This window comes from Pseudophryne corroboree, chromosome 6 (assembly GCF_028390025.1).
Source record: "Pseudophryne corroboree isolate aPseCor3 chromosome 6, aPseCor3.hap2, whole genome shotgun sequence".
In the NCBI taxonomy this organism is placed as follows: Eukaryota; Metazoa; Chordata; class Amphibia; order Anura; family Myobatrachidae; genus Pseudophryne; species Pseudophryne corroboree.
The window spans coordinates 259,734,585-259,749,962 of NC_086449.1; positions in this window are offsets into that span (position 1 = coordinate 259,734,585).

Here is a 15,378-nt window from a genome sequence, read left to right on the forward strand (position 1 = left end):
GTGTCTTTCACAGCATGTGGGCTAGCTGTATCAGTGATGAGGCCATGTGAGCTTGGTTATTCAAATGCTAATTACACTGTAGGCCAAGGCTACAGTGTAGAGATGTTAATTAGGCTTCAGGTTACAGAAGCCAGTATTATCAATTCATTCCTTGTATAATAATATATGTCCCTAAAATGGATATAATGGAGTTACTCTGTAACATATCCCCCTGTTGACAGTGATCTGGCATTCGACAGATTAAACTGACATACAGTCAAAAACATTTTAGTGTAAGTGTGTGTTCTGTGTTAGTACAGGTGTCTAAAGAAAGAAAAGATTTAGTTTGGAAAAGATTACAACAAAGTCATTTCACAGTTCAAAGTATAAAGTAATGAAGGGGTTGAGAAGAGGCATTTCTCCCCTGCACCGCCATAGGTAGATGGAAAAAAACCTTGTTTTTATATTTATGCATACTTATGCAAGGACAAAAAAATCTGCCTATGTGGGCAAGCCCTTTCCTAATATCCCTCAACAATGGAAACTAAAGGCCTAGTTGTTTCTTTGTGAAGTCTTCTTCTCATAGTGTGGTGGGGTCTTCTGAAGGTGTCATCATCCCTTGGACCATCTGGTTCAGGTCATCTGTGTCCGGTACTTCTGGTCTGTGTCCTGTCCGATCATCTAAGGGTACATGCTGTCATCTTTGGATATATCGTCTGTCTACAGCTGGGCTCGTCCTTCTCATCTGTATCTACATAGGAAATAAAGAGGTATCAGTTTGGATGTTTCTTTCTACCTACCCATGTTGTCTTCTCTTCCATCTGATCCACTTGTAGTCTTTTGATATCCTTCTGTTAACTTGTTTCCCTGTAGATGCGAGAAACAGAAACTCTTCCAGAGCATTAGTTATCCCTCCCCACCCTCTATGATACTTTCTGATTTTGTATACTCCATTCTGAAATTTTTACAAATCACATTTGCCACTATTTGAGAGTGCTACAGATTGAGCTTCACATTATTTTAGCCACTAGATGGCATCCAGATCCTAGGATGCCTTTGCTTTCACATTACCATAAAACATTTCTCCAAAAATGTCCCGTTATTCAGGATTTTCACATATATTTATCCTTAACTAACCCATATAACACCCCCCCCCCCCCCCTTCTCCTGTCCAATAATCTGTATATTAATTGGGAAGGAGAATCATGGAAGTCTTGGGCTCTTTGACAAATTTTTGGACTGTTCCTTGATATTCTGAGAAAATAGAAACATTAGTATACATAATACAATTACTGTCAAAATGAAACTCTTTCCTATCTATTGCAAACACACAAACTGTTAGTAAGTTTTACCCAAATAGATTACCAATAACACAACATTGTCCTGTAGAACCTATTGAAATATGAGACCATTCTTTTACCTGCTGTGGACCGGTAATGATGAGATGAAACAACTCAAGTTAACAGACCAATCATATATCAGATATTAGGCAACCATTAGCTCAACATTTTATGATTACCTTGTGATTATAGTTTTATAGTTTCTTTGCAAACAGCTGATCCATTCATGTTCTGCAAAGCCACTTTTCTAACATGAGGACGTTCCTCCAATTTTCCTACAATTTGATCTAACACCATAAATATCTGGGACTTCCAAAACTACTAAAGTACAAGAGTGTCTCTACTGGTCATCAGAGGTTAAAAAAAAAAACATCAAAATAACCACTATATGCATTTAAGGATAACTTACCTTCCCACAGTTTCAATCATTACTGCGACAGTTTAAACAGGATGATCATATTTTATGACCTATGGTCATCCCCCTGTCCTGGTGTATAAGACCATAAACTTTAGGGTTATTCTTAATTCCTTAATTCTGAACATTTCAATTTAACTAGGATTTACAGAGATTGGTGAACACAAAAATAAAATCATATTTGTGTCAGCTCTTAACAAGCACTTGGGATTTATACAACCTTTCCATATGTACTGTTACAACAGTTGTGATGATGTTTATCCAATACTGTGTCACCTTATGAGAGATATATCAGTTATTAAACTTTTCCAGGGTCTTCCAAAAGAACCTTGTCCCGCCCATCTTCCCATTCCTATGAATCTGGTCAGAGGGTTGCAATACATACTTACTACCACTAGGTGGTTTGAGGATATTTTCCTCCAATATATACATATATATATTCCATTATAAATACCTGTATATACCTGGGATTTCACAAAGAGCAGGATTTTAAATAATATCACCTGTCTCTTTGTATCCCATATATTACTATATACATCTATCTATCCTTGTGTATCAATGCCTATTTCCCTATAGATTGTAAGCTTGCGAGCAGGGCCTTCCTACCTCTGTCTGTCTGTCTTTGCCCAGTTTTGTTCTATAATTGTTGTTCTAATTGTAAAGCGCAACGGAATATGCTGCGCTATATAAGAAACTGCTAATAAATAAATATACAGTTTTAAGAACAATTATATGTATCTCAGACATAGTTATAAGCTGAAAGGTTGAATCTGTTATCATCTGTCAACAATGTTACAAAAAGACGTCTCCTTATGTACATGTACATGACAGACCCAGATCGCCTTATCTTTGCTTATCATGTAACATGCCTAGTACTAAGGGCATATCACATGTCCAACGTTCCGAGTATTACATATATTACATTGTTTCTTAATATTTATAATGTAATGTATATAGCAGTCTAAAAATTCATGTTTCCTGAAGTCATACATATACTTACCATATGACCCGTTTATCTAAGGAAAGAAAGATTTAGACATCCTGACATCTGCGGCATCTTAAATTAAATGAATATCCATCTTTACCGTTATTGTTAAAGACTTCGCCTTCCTGCGATTTAGTCTTCTTTCAAATACCTTCTGCTTACCAATCTATAGAACAATTATTACAGGACTCATTGCAAAACCCGCTATATGATCCACGTAATTACACCCTGCTTATCAATACCTTACCTGATTATAAGCTTCTTACCAGGGTACCTATAAATTGTAACAGAGTTGAATAAATGGGTCTATTATACCCCCCCTTCTGCGAGTTTCTTAAACTATTTAAGGAAATCGATATTTTCATATACGGTGTTCTATGACTGTATCACTAATTTGTGTGATATCCCTGCTGCCTGCTGCGTGGAAATGAAGTCCTCGATTCTCTATAGAATCGGTGAATTTATCTTGCAGACCTGGAGTCACCCAGCCGAAATCGCTAGTAACGGCCTTAAAACAGGTATCCAGTGCGCATTGGTCAGCTCAAAATTCTTAATGTGTCGTTAATCACGTACCCACCTAGACAACTTTCAAAGACATATTTAACGAATGCCTTGTACCACTGCAACCAGGGCAGAGTCCCCCAGATGTTACACTTAATGCGTTACATCTATGAGTCCGTGGGAGCGCCCCACGCGGCTCATACTTTCACTGAGTACCACACTCAGATATCACACACTTGACTAAAACCTGTCAAGTATCCATAATTCCATGGAATCTACATGAACTTATTCTAAGAAGAGGATCATCAACAACAAAAAATATAACACTTAGTCCATCTGGAAAGAGAAGAAAATAGTGTTAGCAAGTTTAGCATAGGTAGAATTATCCATATTCTTTTCTTCTTCCTAAATAAGGTTCTTATAATCAGTCATTAATAATCTATTAATTTTAACTAATTGTATTGTAAGTGCACTGCAAGTGTGTACTCAGTAATGCTGCTGGGGTGGTCTTCAGTATGCCGACAGACGGGATCCCGGCGCACAGTATACCAGCGCCGGGATCCCGACAGCCGGCATACCGACACTTATTCTCCCTCGTGGGGGTCCACGAACCCCCTGGAGGGAGAATAAAATAGCATGCCACCGTGCCCGTAGCGTGGCGAGCGCAGCGAGCCTGCAAGGGGCTCATTTGTGCTCGCCACACTGTCGGTAAGCCGGCGGTCGGGCTCCCAGCGCCAGTATGCTGGTCGCCGGGAGCCCGACCGCCGGCATACCATAGTGAACCCATGCTGCTGTACAGTATGATACAGATCCCTGTTTTATTGGGTCTTGTACACTGTAAACAATACCCCCATTCTGTTTGCTTAAACTTTAAGCAAAACAAAAGAAGGTGTGGTAAGCTGAAATCATGCTTTACATTGGTGCTAAAAGCCTTCCTGTGTGAAATATGATTTCCTTAACAAACATTAGAAAAGTTGCCAATTACTATAATAAGTAATATTTGTGTCATTACTTCAGCACAGTACATTGGAATACACTCTCCATACATTTCAGTTAAACAAAAAATTAGTATCGCTATCAATAAACTTTCAGTTCTATTTATTTTTGCTTCAAAACTATAAAAACTTTTTTATTCATCCCAAAAATTTTTACAAGTCATATATGGGTTTGCTGCATTTAATCATGCATCTGTTAAGAACAAAACTAAAGCAGTTTGACTTTAAACTTTAATAAAAAAATGTATCTCTTCCATACAAATGGTCTTTAGTTACTTTAGTATTCAAGGAAACCTATTGGTATGCAAATCTTAGGTTTTAAACCAGCCAGAAAAGGAACTGTTTGTACATCAATTAGAACAATGGTGATAATTCCTGGCTGTATTGGCTGTGAACAAGTTGATCTGCAGGTTTATTGCAGGTTGGGATTTAAGAGCAAAATTTTTGCTTTATAAACTTGTAGAGAGTGCTACAGTTTATAATATATTAGATAACTGGATTTGCTGTAACAAATAGAAGTTATAAATTAAAACCATACTTGCTTGGTTAATGTCTTCAGTGTGAATCCTTGGTCTTGAGGAAACTTCTTAGTGCTGAAAAACCCCAAATCTTGCACGGAGAGAGATAAAGTATATTTTGTATACAAGCGATTTAAACAGAAAAAAACAATAATAATGTGGGTTCTCTGCTTTTAAATTGAGACTAAAGCAGTACTGTTGGGTGCCAATGATAAGGGGTCATGATAAGGGGTATATATTTTCCTTCTCTATTCCCCTACTTTTCTCTGTCTGATTCTATTGCTTGTATTATATTACTATATTTCATATCTTTGAAGCAAATGTATAATTTTAACCCTTTTAGTGATTTATAATAATCATCACTAATTGTGTACCTTTTAATAACAAACCCGCAGAGGTTGCATCTAGACATATATATCTTTAAATCATTAGGAATATTCTGTTCTTGAAAGAATGCACGCCAGTCATATAGAATGTAAATCATAAGAATGTATTTCAACAAACAATTGCTACTCATAGAATTCACTTTTATCATTAAACAGTATTGGTCAAATACAATGCAAGTCACCATATAATAGTTTCACAGATTCAAACTATATAAGAAACGAAACAGGATGAAATAAGTGTGAGAGATGTATGTACTGTATGTGTATATATATATTTATTACTGGGGAGATATCTCTCAAAGCACTCGGCTAAATCCTAGATTTATTGATATATATTGGACAGATATATATCTTAAAGAAATACCTTAGGGGATTGGTTTTGGTGTGTGTGTGTGTGTGTGTGTGTGTGTGTGTGTGTGTGTGTGTGTGTGTGTGTGTGTGTGGGGAAAAGGGCAGCATGTGACCGCATGGGACAGAAGCTAGACTCCATTTTGGGAAAACTCCCATGATTCCAAAGTCTGTAACATATGGTTTAAAAGGGAATGCCAGCAGCCATTTTAGGTGTGCAAGCCCAAACACATGGCATTCTTTGCTAGGCCATAGTCACATAGCAGAAGCCATAAGACTCCACTATATTCCAAAATGTATAAGCTTCAACATAATGCATATGTGCTGATTTTACAATTCCAAGCCATCTAATTACATTTCACAATTCCAAGCCATCACAGTATCTCAATAACCAGAGCATATTGTATGCTGTCCATATTATATGAACCATCACAAGACCAGAACACCAGGTAACCACAAGTATCAGCATGCCATTGCTACAAGCACATGACTACAGTAACAAAAGGAAGTATGTGTTGACTTCTATATTTCAGTAAGATGCACTATATAAAACCACTACAATCTGTTATAAATCACCATACCAGGAATGTATACCAGAGATGCTATTCTACAGATTGTCTAATGCTCCAACTACCATTACAGATTTCACAGAGTACCATCACAAACACACAACAATCACATAACTGCACAAGCACCACCAACCTCAAGACATTTGTATTTCCAAACCAACTATTCTATGCCAATCGTTTCACAACTACTGTACCACAAACACATATTTAACTATTCTATGAAATTTATCTATGTGATATTGAGAGTACGATACTTAGCTTTATAGGGGAATAACTCCCAAGCTTCCCAGGTGTATCAAGGTCCATGCTTCTGAGAGAGTCTTTTTAGCTGTGTGCAGCTACTGTACATCTGCCTCAGTGGTTTTGGGAGAGAGGGCTCTGATTTCAAGTGTTCAGGTATATTCAACCTGTGGGTGTGTCTTTCACAGCATGTGGGCTAGCTGTATCAGTGATGAGGCCATGTGAGCTTGGTTATTCAAATGCTAATTACACTGTAGGCCAAGGCTACAGTGTAGAGATGTTAATTAGGCTTCAGGTTACAGAAGCCAATATTATCAATTCATTCCTTGTATAATAATATATGTCCCTAAAATGGATATAATGGAGTTACTCTGTAACACTGTTATTGACACATTAGATACTTGTTACCTATACAGGTGCCATGGAATCCGGCTAGCCCTGAGCTGCTGATTTACTTTGAAGTGGACTTCAAAGCTCCCTCTGCCTGTTACTCGCTATGCAGGAGGATATGTTCCAAGCTTGGGTTTACAGTTTCCACCTTTTCGGTGTTGCTGTCTCCCTCCAGCATGTGCCAATTCCCCCACCTCTGGTTTGCGCTCATAGCTCACACACCAGTTTAGAAACGTATTCTCAAAACTTCCTGCCCTAATGCTCTAAACTGTAGGGCCGGGTTATGGCCTGACCCTGAAAATGTTCAAGAGCTTATTGTGAGAAGCGGAGCAGCTGTGACTTGTGCTGTGTTGGTGTGGCCAGTACCATATAGGCATGATTAGTGCCATGTGGGCAGGATCAGTGCTGTGTGGGTGTGGTCAGTGCCATGTGGGCTTGTACAGTGCTGTGTGTGGATGTGGCCAGGGCCATGTGAGCAGAATCAGTGCTGTGTGGGTGTGGCCAGTGCCATGTGGGCAGGACCAGTGCTGTGTGGGTGTGACCAGTGCCATGTGGGCAGGACCAGTGCTGTGTGGGTGTGGCTGGTGCCATTTAGGCAGGACCAGTGCTGTGTGGGTGTGGCTGGTGCCATGTAGACAGGACTAGTGCTGTGTGAGTGTGGCTAGAGGCATGTGGGCAGGATTAGTGCTGTGTGGGTTTGTGGCCGGTGCCATGTGGGCAGGATTGATGGTGTGTGGGTTTGTGGCCGGTGCCATGTGGGCAGGATTAGTGGTGTGTGGCCGGTGCCATGTGGGTAGGATTAGTGCTGTGTGGGTGTGTGGCCAGTGCCATGTGGGCAGGATCAGTGCTGTGTGGGTGTGGTCAGTGCCATGTGGACAGGTACAGTGCTGTGTGTGGATGTGGCCAGGGCCATGTGAGCAGAATCAGTGCTGAGTGGGTGTGGCCAGTGCCATGTGTGCAGGGTCTGTGCTGTGCGGTTGTGGCCAGGGTCTGTGCTGTGTGGGTGTGGCCAGTGCCATGTGGGCAGGACCAGTGCTGTGTGGGTGTGGCTGGTGCCATGTAGGCAGGACCAGTGCTGTGTGGGTGTGGCTGGTGCCATGTAGGCAGGACCAGTGCTGTGTGAGTGTGGCTAGAGGCATGTGGGCAGGATTAGTGCTGTGTGGGTTTGTGGCCGGTGCCATGTGGGCAGGATTGATGGTGTGTGGGTTTGTGGCCGGTGCCATGTGGGCAGGATTAGTGGTGTGTGGCCGGTGCCATGTGGGTAGGATCAGTGCTGTGTGGGTGTGGTCAGTGCCATGTGGACAGGTACAGTGCTGTGTGTGGATGTGGCCAGGGCCATGTGAGCAGAATCAGTGCTGTGTGGGTGTGGCCAGTGCCATGTGGGCAGGATTAGTGCTGTGTGGGTTTGTGGCCGGTGCCATGTGGGCAGGATTAGTGCTGTGTGGGTTTGTGGCCGGTGCCATGTAGGCAGGATTAGTGCTGTGTGGCCGGTGCCATGTGGGTAGGATTAGTGCTGTGTGTGTGTGTGGCTAGTGCCATGTGGGCAGGATCAGTGCTGTGTGGGTGTGGTCAGTGCCATGTGGGCAGGATTAGTGCTGTGTGGGTTTGTGGCCGGTGCCATGTGGGCAGGATTAGTGGTGTGTGGGTTTGTGGCCGGTGCCATGTGGGCAGGATTAGTGGTGTGTGGCCGGTGCCATGTGGGTAGGATTAGTGCTGTGTGGGTGTGTGGCCGGTGCCATGTGGGCAGGATCAGTGCTGTATGGGTGTGGTCAGTGCCATGTGGGCAGGTATGGTGCTGTGTGTGGATGTGGCCAGGGCCATGTGGGCAGAATCAGTGCTGTGTAGGTGTGGCCAGTGCCATGTAGGCATGTACATCTTTACACTATCAGCCTCAATGTCTCCCTAAATATGTAGAAGTAGAAAAATTGCATCATTTTGTTAGGGAAAAAAATAAGAATTTACTCACCGGTAATTCTATTTCTCGTAGTCCGTAGTGGATGCTGGGGACTCCGTAAGGACCATGGGGAATAGACGGGCTCCGCAGGAGACTGGGCACTCTAAAGAAAGATTCAGGACTATCTGGTGTGCACTGGCTCCTCCCCCCATGACCCTCCTCCAAGCCTCAGTTAGGAACTGTGCCCGGAAGAGCTGACACAATAAGGAAGGATTTTTGAATCCCGGGTAAGACTCATACCAGCCACACCAATCACACCATATAACTCGTGATATGAACCCCGGTTAACAGTATGATAACAATGGAGCCTCTGAACAGATGGCTCGCAATAACAACCCGATTATAGTAACAATAACTATTTACAAGTATTGCAGACAATCCGCACTTGGGATGGGCGCCCAGCATCCACTACGGACTACGAGAAATAGAATTACCGGTGAGTAAATTCTTATTTTCTCTGACGTCCTAGTGGATGCTGGGGACTCCGTAAGGACCATGGGGATTAAACCAAAGCTCCCAAATGGGCGGGAGAGTGCGGATGACTCTGCAGCACCGAATGAGAGAACTCCAAATTTGTAGAATTTTGCAAACGTGTTTGCCCCTGACCAAGTAGCAGCTCGGCAAAGTTGTAAAGCCGAGACCCCTCGGGCAGCCGCCCAAGATGAGCCCACCTTCCTTGTGGAATGGGCTTTCACTGATTTAGGCTGCGGTAATCCCACCGCAGAATGCGCCAGCTGAATAGTGCTACAAATCCAGCGCGCGATAGACTGCTTAGAAGCAGGAGCACCCAGTTTGTTGGGTGCATACAGGATAAACAGCGAGTCAGTCTTCCTGACTCCAGCCATCCTGGAAACATACATTTTCAGGGCCCTGACTACGTCCACTAACTTGGAATCCTCCAAGTCCCTAGTAGTCGCAGGCACCACAAAAGGTTGGTTCAAGTGAAAAGCTGAGACCACCTTCGGGAGAAACTGAGGACGAGTCCTCAACTCTGCCCTATCCATATGGAAAATCAGATAAGGACTTTTACAAGACAAAGCCGCCAATTCTGATACTCGCCTGGCCGAAGCCAGGGCCAACAACATGACCACTTTCCACGTGAGATATTTCAAATCCAGTCTTAAGTGGCTCGAACCAATGTGATTTCAGGAATTCCAAAACCACATTGAGATCCCAAGGTGCCACTGGGGCCACAAAAGGAGGCTGAATATGCAGAACTCCTTTGACAAACGTCTGAACTTCAGGCAGTGAAGCCAGTTCTTTTTGGAAGAAAATCGACAGAGCCGAAATCTGGACCTTAATGGACCCCAATTTGAGGCCCAACGTCACCCCTGCTTGCAGGAAATGCAGGAATCGACCCAGCTGAAATTCCTCCGTCGGGGCCTTCTTGGCCTCACACCACGCAACATATTTTCGCCAAATGCGGTGATAATGTTTTGCGGTGACATCCTTCCTGGCTTTGATCAGGGTAGGGATGACTTCCAAAGGAATGCCCTTTTCCTTTAGGATCCGGTGTTCAACCGCCATGCCGTCAAACATAGCCGCGGTAAGTCTTGGAACAGACAGGGTCCCTGCTGCAGCAGGTCTTGTCTGAGCGGCAGAGGCCAAGGGTCCTCTGCAAGCATCTCTTGAAGTTCCGGGTACCAAGCTCTTCTTGGCCAATCCGGAACCACGAGTATAGTTTTCACTCCTCACTTTCTTATTATTCTCAGTACCTTGGGAATGAGAGGCAGAGGAGGAAACACATAAACCGACTGGTACACCCACGGTGTCACTAGAGCGTCCACAGCGATCGCCTGAGGGTCCCTTGACCTGGCGCAATATCTTTTCAACTTTTTGTTGAGACGGGACGCCATCATGTCCACCTGTGGTCTTTCCCAACGGTCTACCAGCATTTGGAAGACTTCTGGATGAAGTCCCCATTCTCCCGGGTGGAGGTCGTGCCTGCTGAGGAAGTCTGCTTCCCAGTTGTCCACTCCCGGAATGAACACTGCTGTCAGTGCCAACACATGATTCTCTGCCCATCGGAGAATCCTTGTGGCTTCTGCCATCGCCATCCTGCTTCTTGTGCCACCCTGTCTGTTTACATGGGCGACCGCCGTGATGTTGTCTGATTGGATCAGTACCGGCTGGTTCTGAAGCAGGGGCCTTGCTTGGCTTAGGGCATTGTAAATGGCCCTTAGCTCCAGAATATTTATGTGAAGCGAAATCTCCCGATTTGACCACAGTCCTTGGAAATTTCTTCCCTGTGTGACTGCACCCCAGCCCCGAAGGCTGGCATCCGTGGTCACCAGGACCCAGTCCTGTATTCCGAATCTGCGGCCCTCTAGTAGATGAGCCCTCTGCAGCCACCACAGCAGCGACACCCTGGTCCTTGCCGACAGGGTTATCCGCTGTTGCATCTGAAGATGGGACCCGGACCATTTGTCCAACAGGTCCCACTGGAACGTCCTTGCGTGGAACCTTCCGAATGGGATTGCTTCGTACGAAGCTACCATTTTTCCCAGGACTCGTGTGCATTGATGTACCGACACCTGTCCTGGTTTTAGGATGTCTCTGACTAGAGATGACAACTCCTCGGCTTTTTCCACTGGAAGAAACACTCTTTTCTGGTCTGTGTCCAGAATCATTCCCAGGAACAGAAGACGTGTTGTCGGGACCAGCTGTGTCTTTGGAATATTGAGAATCCAGCCGTGCTGTTGTAGCACTTCCCGAGAAAGTGCTACCCCCACTACCAACTGTTCTTTGGACCTCGCCTTTATCAGGAGATCGTCCAAGTATGGGATAATTAAAACTCCCTTCTTGCGAAGGAGTATCATCATTTCGGCCATTACCTTGGTAAAGACCCTCGGTGCCGTGGATAACCCAAACGGCAGCGTCTGGAACTGATAGTGACAGTCCTGTACCACAAATCTGAGGTACTCCTGGTGCAGAGGGTAAATAGGGACATGCAGGTACGCATCCTTGATGTCCAGGGAGACCATGTAATCCCCCTCGTCCAGGCTCGCAATAACCGCCCTGAGCGATTCCATCTTGAACTTGAACCTTTTGCTATAAGTATTCAAGGCTTTTAAATTTAAGATGGGTCTCAACGAACCGTCCGGTTTCGGTACCACAAACATTGTGGAATAGTAACCCTTTCCCTGTCGAAGGAGGGGTACCTTGACAATCACTTGCTGTGAATATAGTTTTTGAATAGCCACCAACACTGCCTCCCTGGCAGAGGGAGTTGCCGGTAAGGCAGATTTTAGGAAACGGCAGGGGGGAGACGTCTCGAATTCCAGCCTGTACCCCTGAGACACTACTTGAAGGACCCAGGGATCAACCTGTGAGAGACCCCACTGTGTGCTGAAATTCCTGAGACGGGCCCCCACCGTACCCGGGTCCGCCTGAGCAGCCCCAGCGTCATGCTGTGGACTTACCGGACGCAGGGGAGGACTTCTGCTCTTGGGAACTAGCTGTGTGCTGCAGCTTTTTCCCCCTACCTCTGCCCCTCGGCAGAAAGGATGAGCCTCTAGCCCTCTTATTCTTCTGGGGCCGAAAGGACTGTACCTGATAATACGGTGCTTTCTTTTGCTGTCGGGTAGCCTGTGGCAAAAAGGTCGATTTCCCAGCAGTAGCTGTGGAAACGAGGTCTGACAGACCATCCCCAAAAAGTTCCACCCCTTTATAGGGCAAAACTTCCATGTGCCGCTTCGAGTCGGCATCGCCTGACCATTGCCGAGTCCATAACCCCCTTCTGGCGGCAATGGACATAGCGCTTATTTTTGATGCCAGCCGGCAAATATCCCTCTGTGCATCACGCATGTATAAGACGGCGTCTTTAATATGCTCTATCGTCAGCAAAATATTGTCCCTATCCATGGTATCAATGTTATCCGACAGGGAATCTGACCACGCAGCTGCAGCACTGCACATCCAAGCCGATGCAATAGCGGGTCTCAATATAATGCCGGTGTGTGTGTATATAGCCTTAAGGGTATGTTCCTGCTTTCTATCAGCAGGTTCCTTTAGGGCGGCCATATCCGGAGACGGTAGTGCCACCTTTTTTGATAAGCGTGTCAGCGCTTTATCTACCCTAGGGGGTGTTTCCCAACGTGACCTATCCTCTGGCGGGAAAGGGTACGCTGCCAATAACCGTTTAGAAACTATTAATGTCTTATCTGGGGAAGACCACGCTTCCTCACACACCTCATTTAATTCCTCAGATGCAGGAAAAACTACTGGTAGTTTTTTCTCACCAAACATAATACCCTTTTTTGTGGTACCTGGGGTATTATCAGAAATGTGTAATACATTTTTCATTGCCTCAATCATGTAACGGGTGGACCTATTGGAGGGTACACTAGTCTCATCGTCGTCGACACTGGAGTCGGTATCCGTGTCGACATCTGTATCTGTCATCTGAGGTAGCGGGCGTTTTACAGCCCCTGATGACATTTGAGACGCTTGGACAGGCACAAGCTGAGAAGCCGGCTGTCCTATGTCGTCAAACCTTTTATGTAAGGAGCTGACACTGTCACGTAATTCCTTCCATAAGTCCATCCACACAGGTGTCGACCCCGCAGGGGGTGACATCACATTCACAGGCATTTGCTCCGCCTCCACATCATTATCCTCCTCATACATGTCGACACAGCAGTACCGACACACAGCACACACACAGGGAATGCTCTGACAGAGGACAGGACCCCACAAAGCCCTTTGGGGAGACAGAGGGAGAGTATGCCAGCACACACCAGAGCGCTATATATCACAGGGATATCACCTTATAAAAGTGTTTTCCCTTATAGCTGCATGTATATTGTATACTGTGCCTAAATTGTGCCCCCCCCTCTCTTTTTTACCCTTTCTGTAGTGCAGGATTACAGGGGAGAGCCAGGGAGCGATCCTTCCAGCGAAGCTGTGAGGGAAAATGGCGCCAGTGTGCTGAGGGAGAAGGCTCCGCCCCTTTTTCGGCGGGCTTTCTCCCGCTATTTTAAAACGTCTGGCAGGGGTTAATTTACACCTATATAGCCCCTGGGGCTATATATGGTGTTAGTTTGCCAGCCAAGGTGTATATTATTGCTGCTCAGGGCGCCCCCCCCAGCGCCCTGCACCCATCAGTGACCGAAGTGTGTGGTGTGCATGAGGAGCAATGGCGCACAGCTGCAGTGCTGTGCGCTACCTTGGAGGAAGACAGAAGTCTTCAGCCGCCGATTTTCCGGACCTTCTTGCTTCTGGCTCTGTAAGGGGGACGGCGGCGCGGCTCCGGGAACGGACGACGAGGTCGGGTCCTGTGTTCGATCCCTCTGGAGCTAATGGTGTCCAGTAGCCTAAGAAGCCCAAGCTACCACCAGTTAGGTAGGTTCGCTTCTTCTCCCCTTAGTCCCTCGCTGCAGTGAGCCTGTTGCCAGCAGGTCTCACTGTAAAATAAAAAACCTAAACTATACTTTCTTTCTAGGAGCTCAGGAGAGCCCCTAGTGTGCATCCAGCTCGGCCGGGCACAGAAATCTAACTGAGGCTTGGAGGAGGGTCATAGGGGGAGGAGCCAGTGCACACCAGATAGTCCTGAATCTTTCTTTAGAGTGCCCAGTCTCCTGCGGAGCCGTCTATTCCCCATGGTCCTTACGGAGTCCCCAGCATCCACTAGGACGTCAGAGAAAATACAATATTAATACTTATGATTTGTGGCCAGCTGGTGACTGGTCATTATCATGCTGTCATGATGATGGGATTTTTTTATATGGAGGCCTGGAGCTGAACCTCCATTCGCCCCATTGTTAATCTGGCATTGTTGAACTGTTTGCGCCAGGCAGCAAATTTGAAAATAGCTTTGAATCAAATGCTCATGCAGAGAGTTGACATCTCTATAGTTAGGAAATACAACAGCTAAAAAATGTAAAACGGAACCAGGGTTTTTTTTTCATTATTTGCATGCATATATTTGATACAAATGAGATGCAGTGGCAGTAGGAGTGATGGAGACACGGTGGCATAAGGGCAAATTGGCCTGTTTATCAAAAAGAAATCACTGGGATAGCACTAGGCAGTGGCACAGAGTTACTGCATCACCGGCTAGTTGGGGTCACTTTGACATTGCCAAGTGATACATGCGTACTGCACTGGAAACCTGAACGGAGGCCTCATGTGTCTTCCATTACAGACAACATTTTGAAAAAATTGGGTAAAAAAATGTTGAAAAAAAATTCTGTTTTCTCATTTATTTACTAATTTAAAAAAAATGCTTTATTTTAGCAATAAAGCGTTTTTCCTGCATCGCTATTTACTATCATCACCCTCAGACGGTAATGCTTATCAGAGGACAGTTGTTAAATCATTGATATCTATCCTCCCTAAGAGATGGTTACCACTGGCGATACTCAGCAATAGCCGCAACCAGCACTAGTCTTGATAAATAGCAATACGCCCTTTGACAAATTTAAGGATTTTCAGGGTCTACCAAATAGACCCCTTAAACCAGTGGTTCCCAAACTGTGCCTAGGAACCCTGGGGTGCCGCAAGGCTCTTGCAGGTGTGCCTCAGTTTGGGGGTCCAGGACCGAATCACCTTATTTATGGTCAAAGTGACAGGCAAAATCAGTGCTGGTGGCTGCCAATCATAAAACATGTGGGCAATCAGAAGCACAATTTTGTATACCACCATATAACTGACCCTAAGGATGACAGGTACCCACAATTTACTTAATGTACTCAGGGCCAGCTCTACCATTAGGCAGCTTTAGGTGGCTGCCTAGGGGCGCCGGCTCCTGGAGGGCG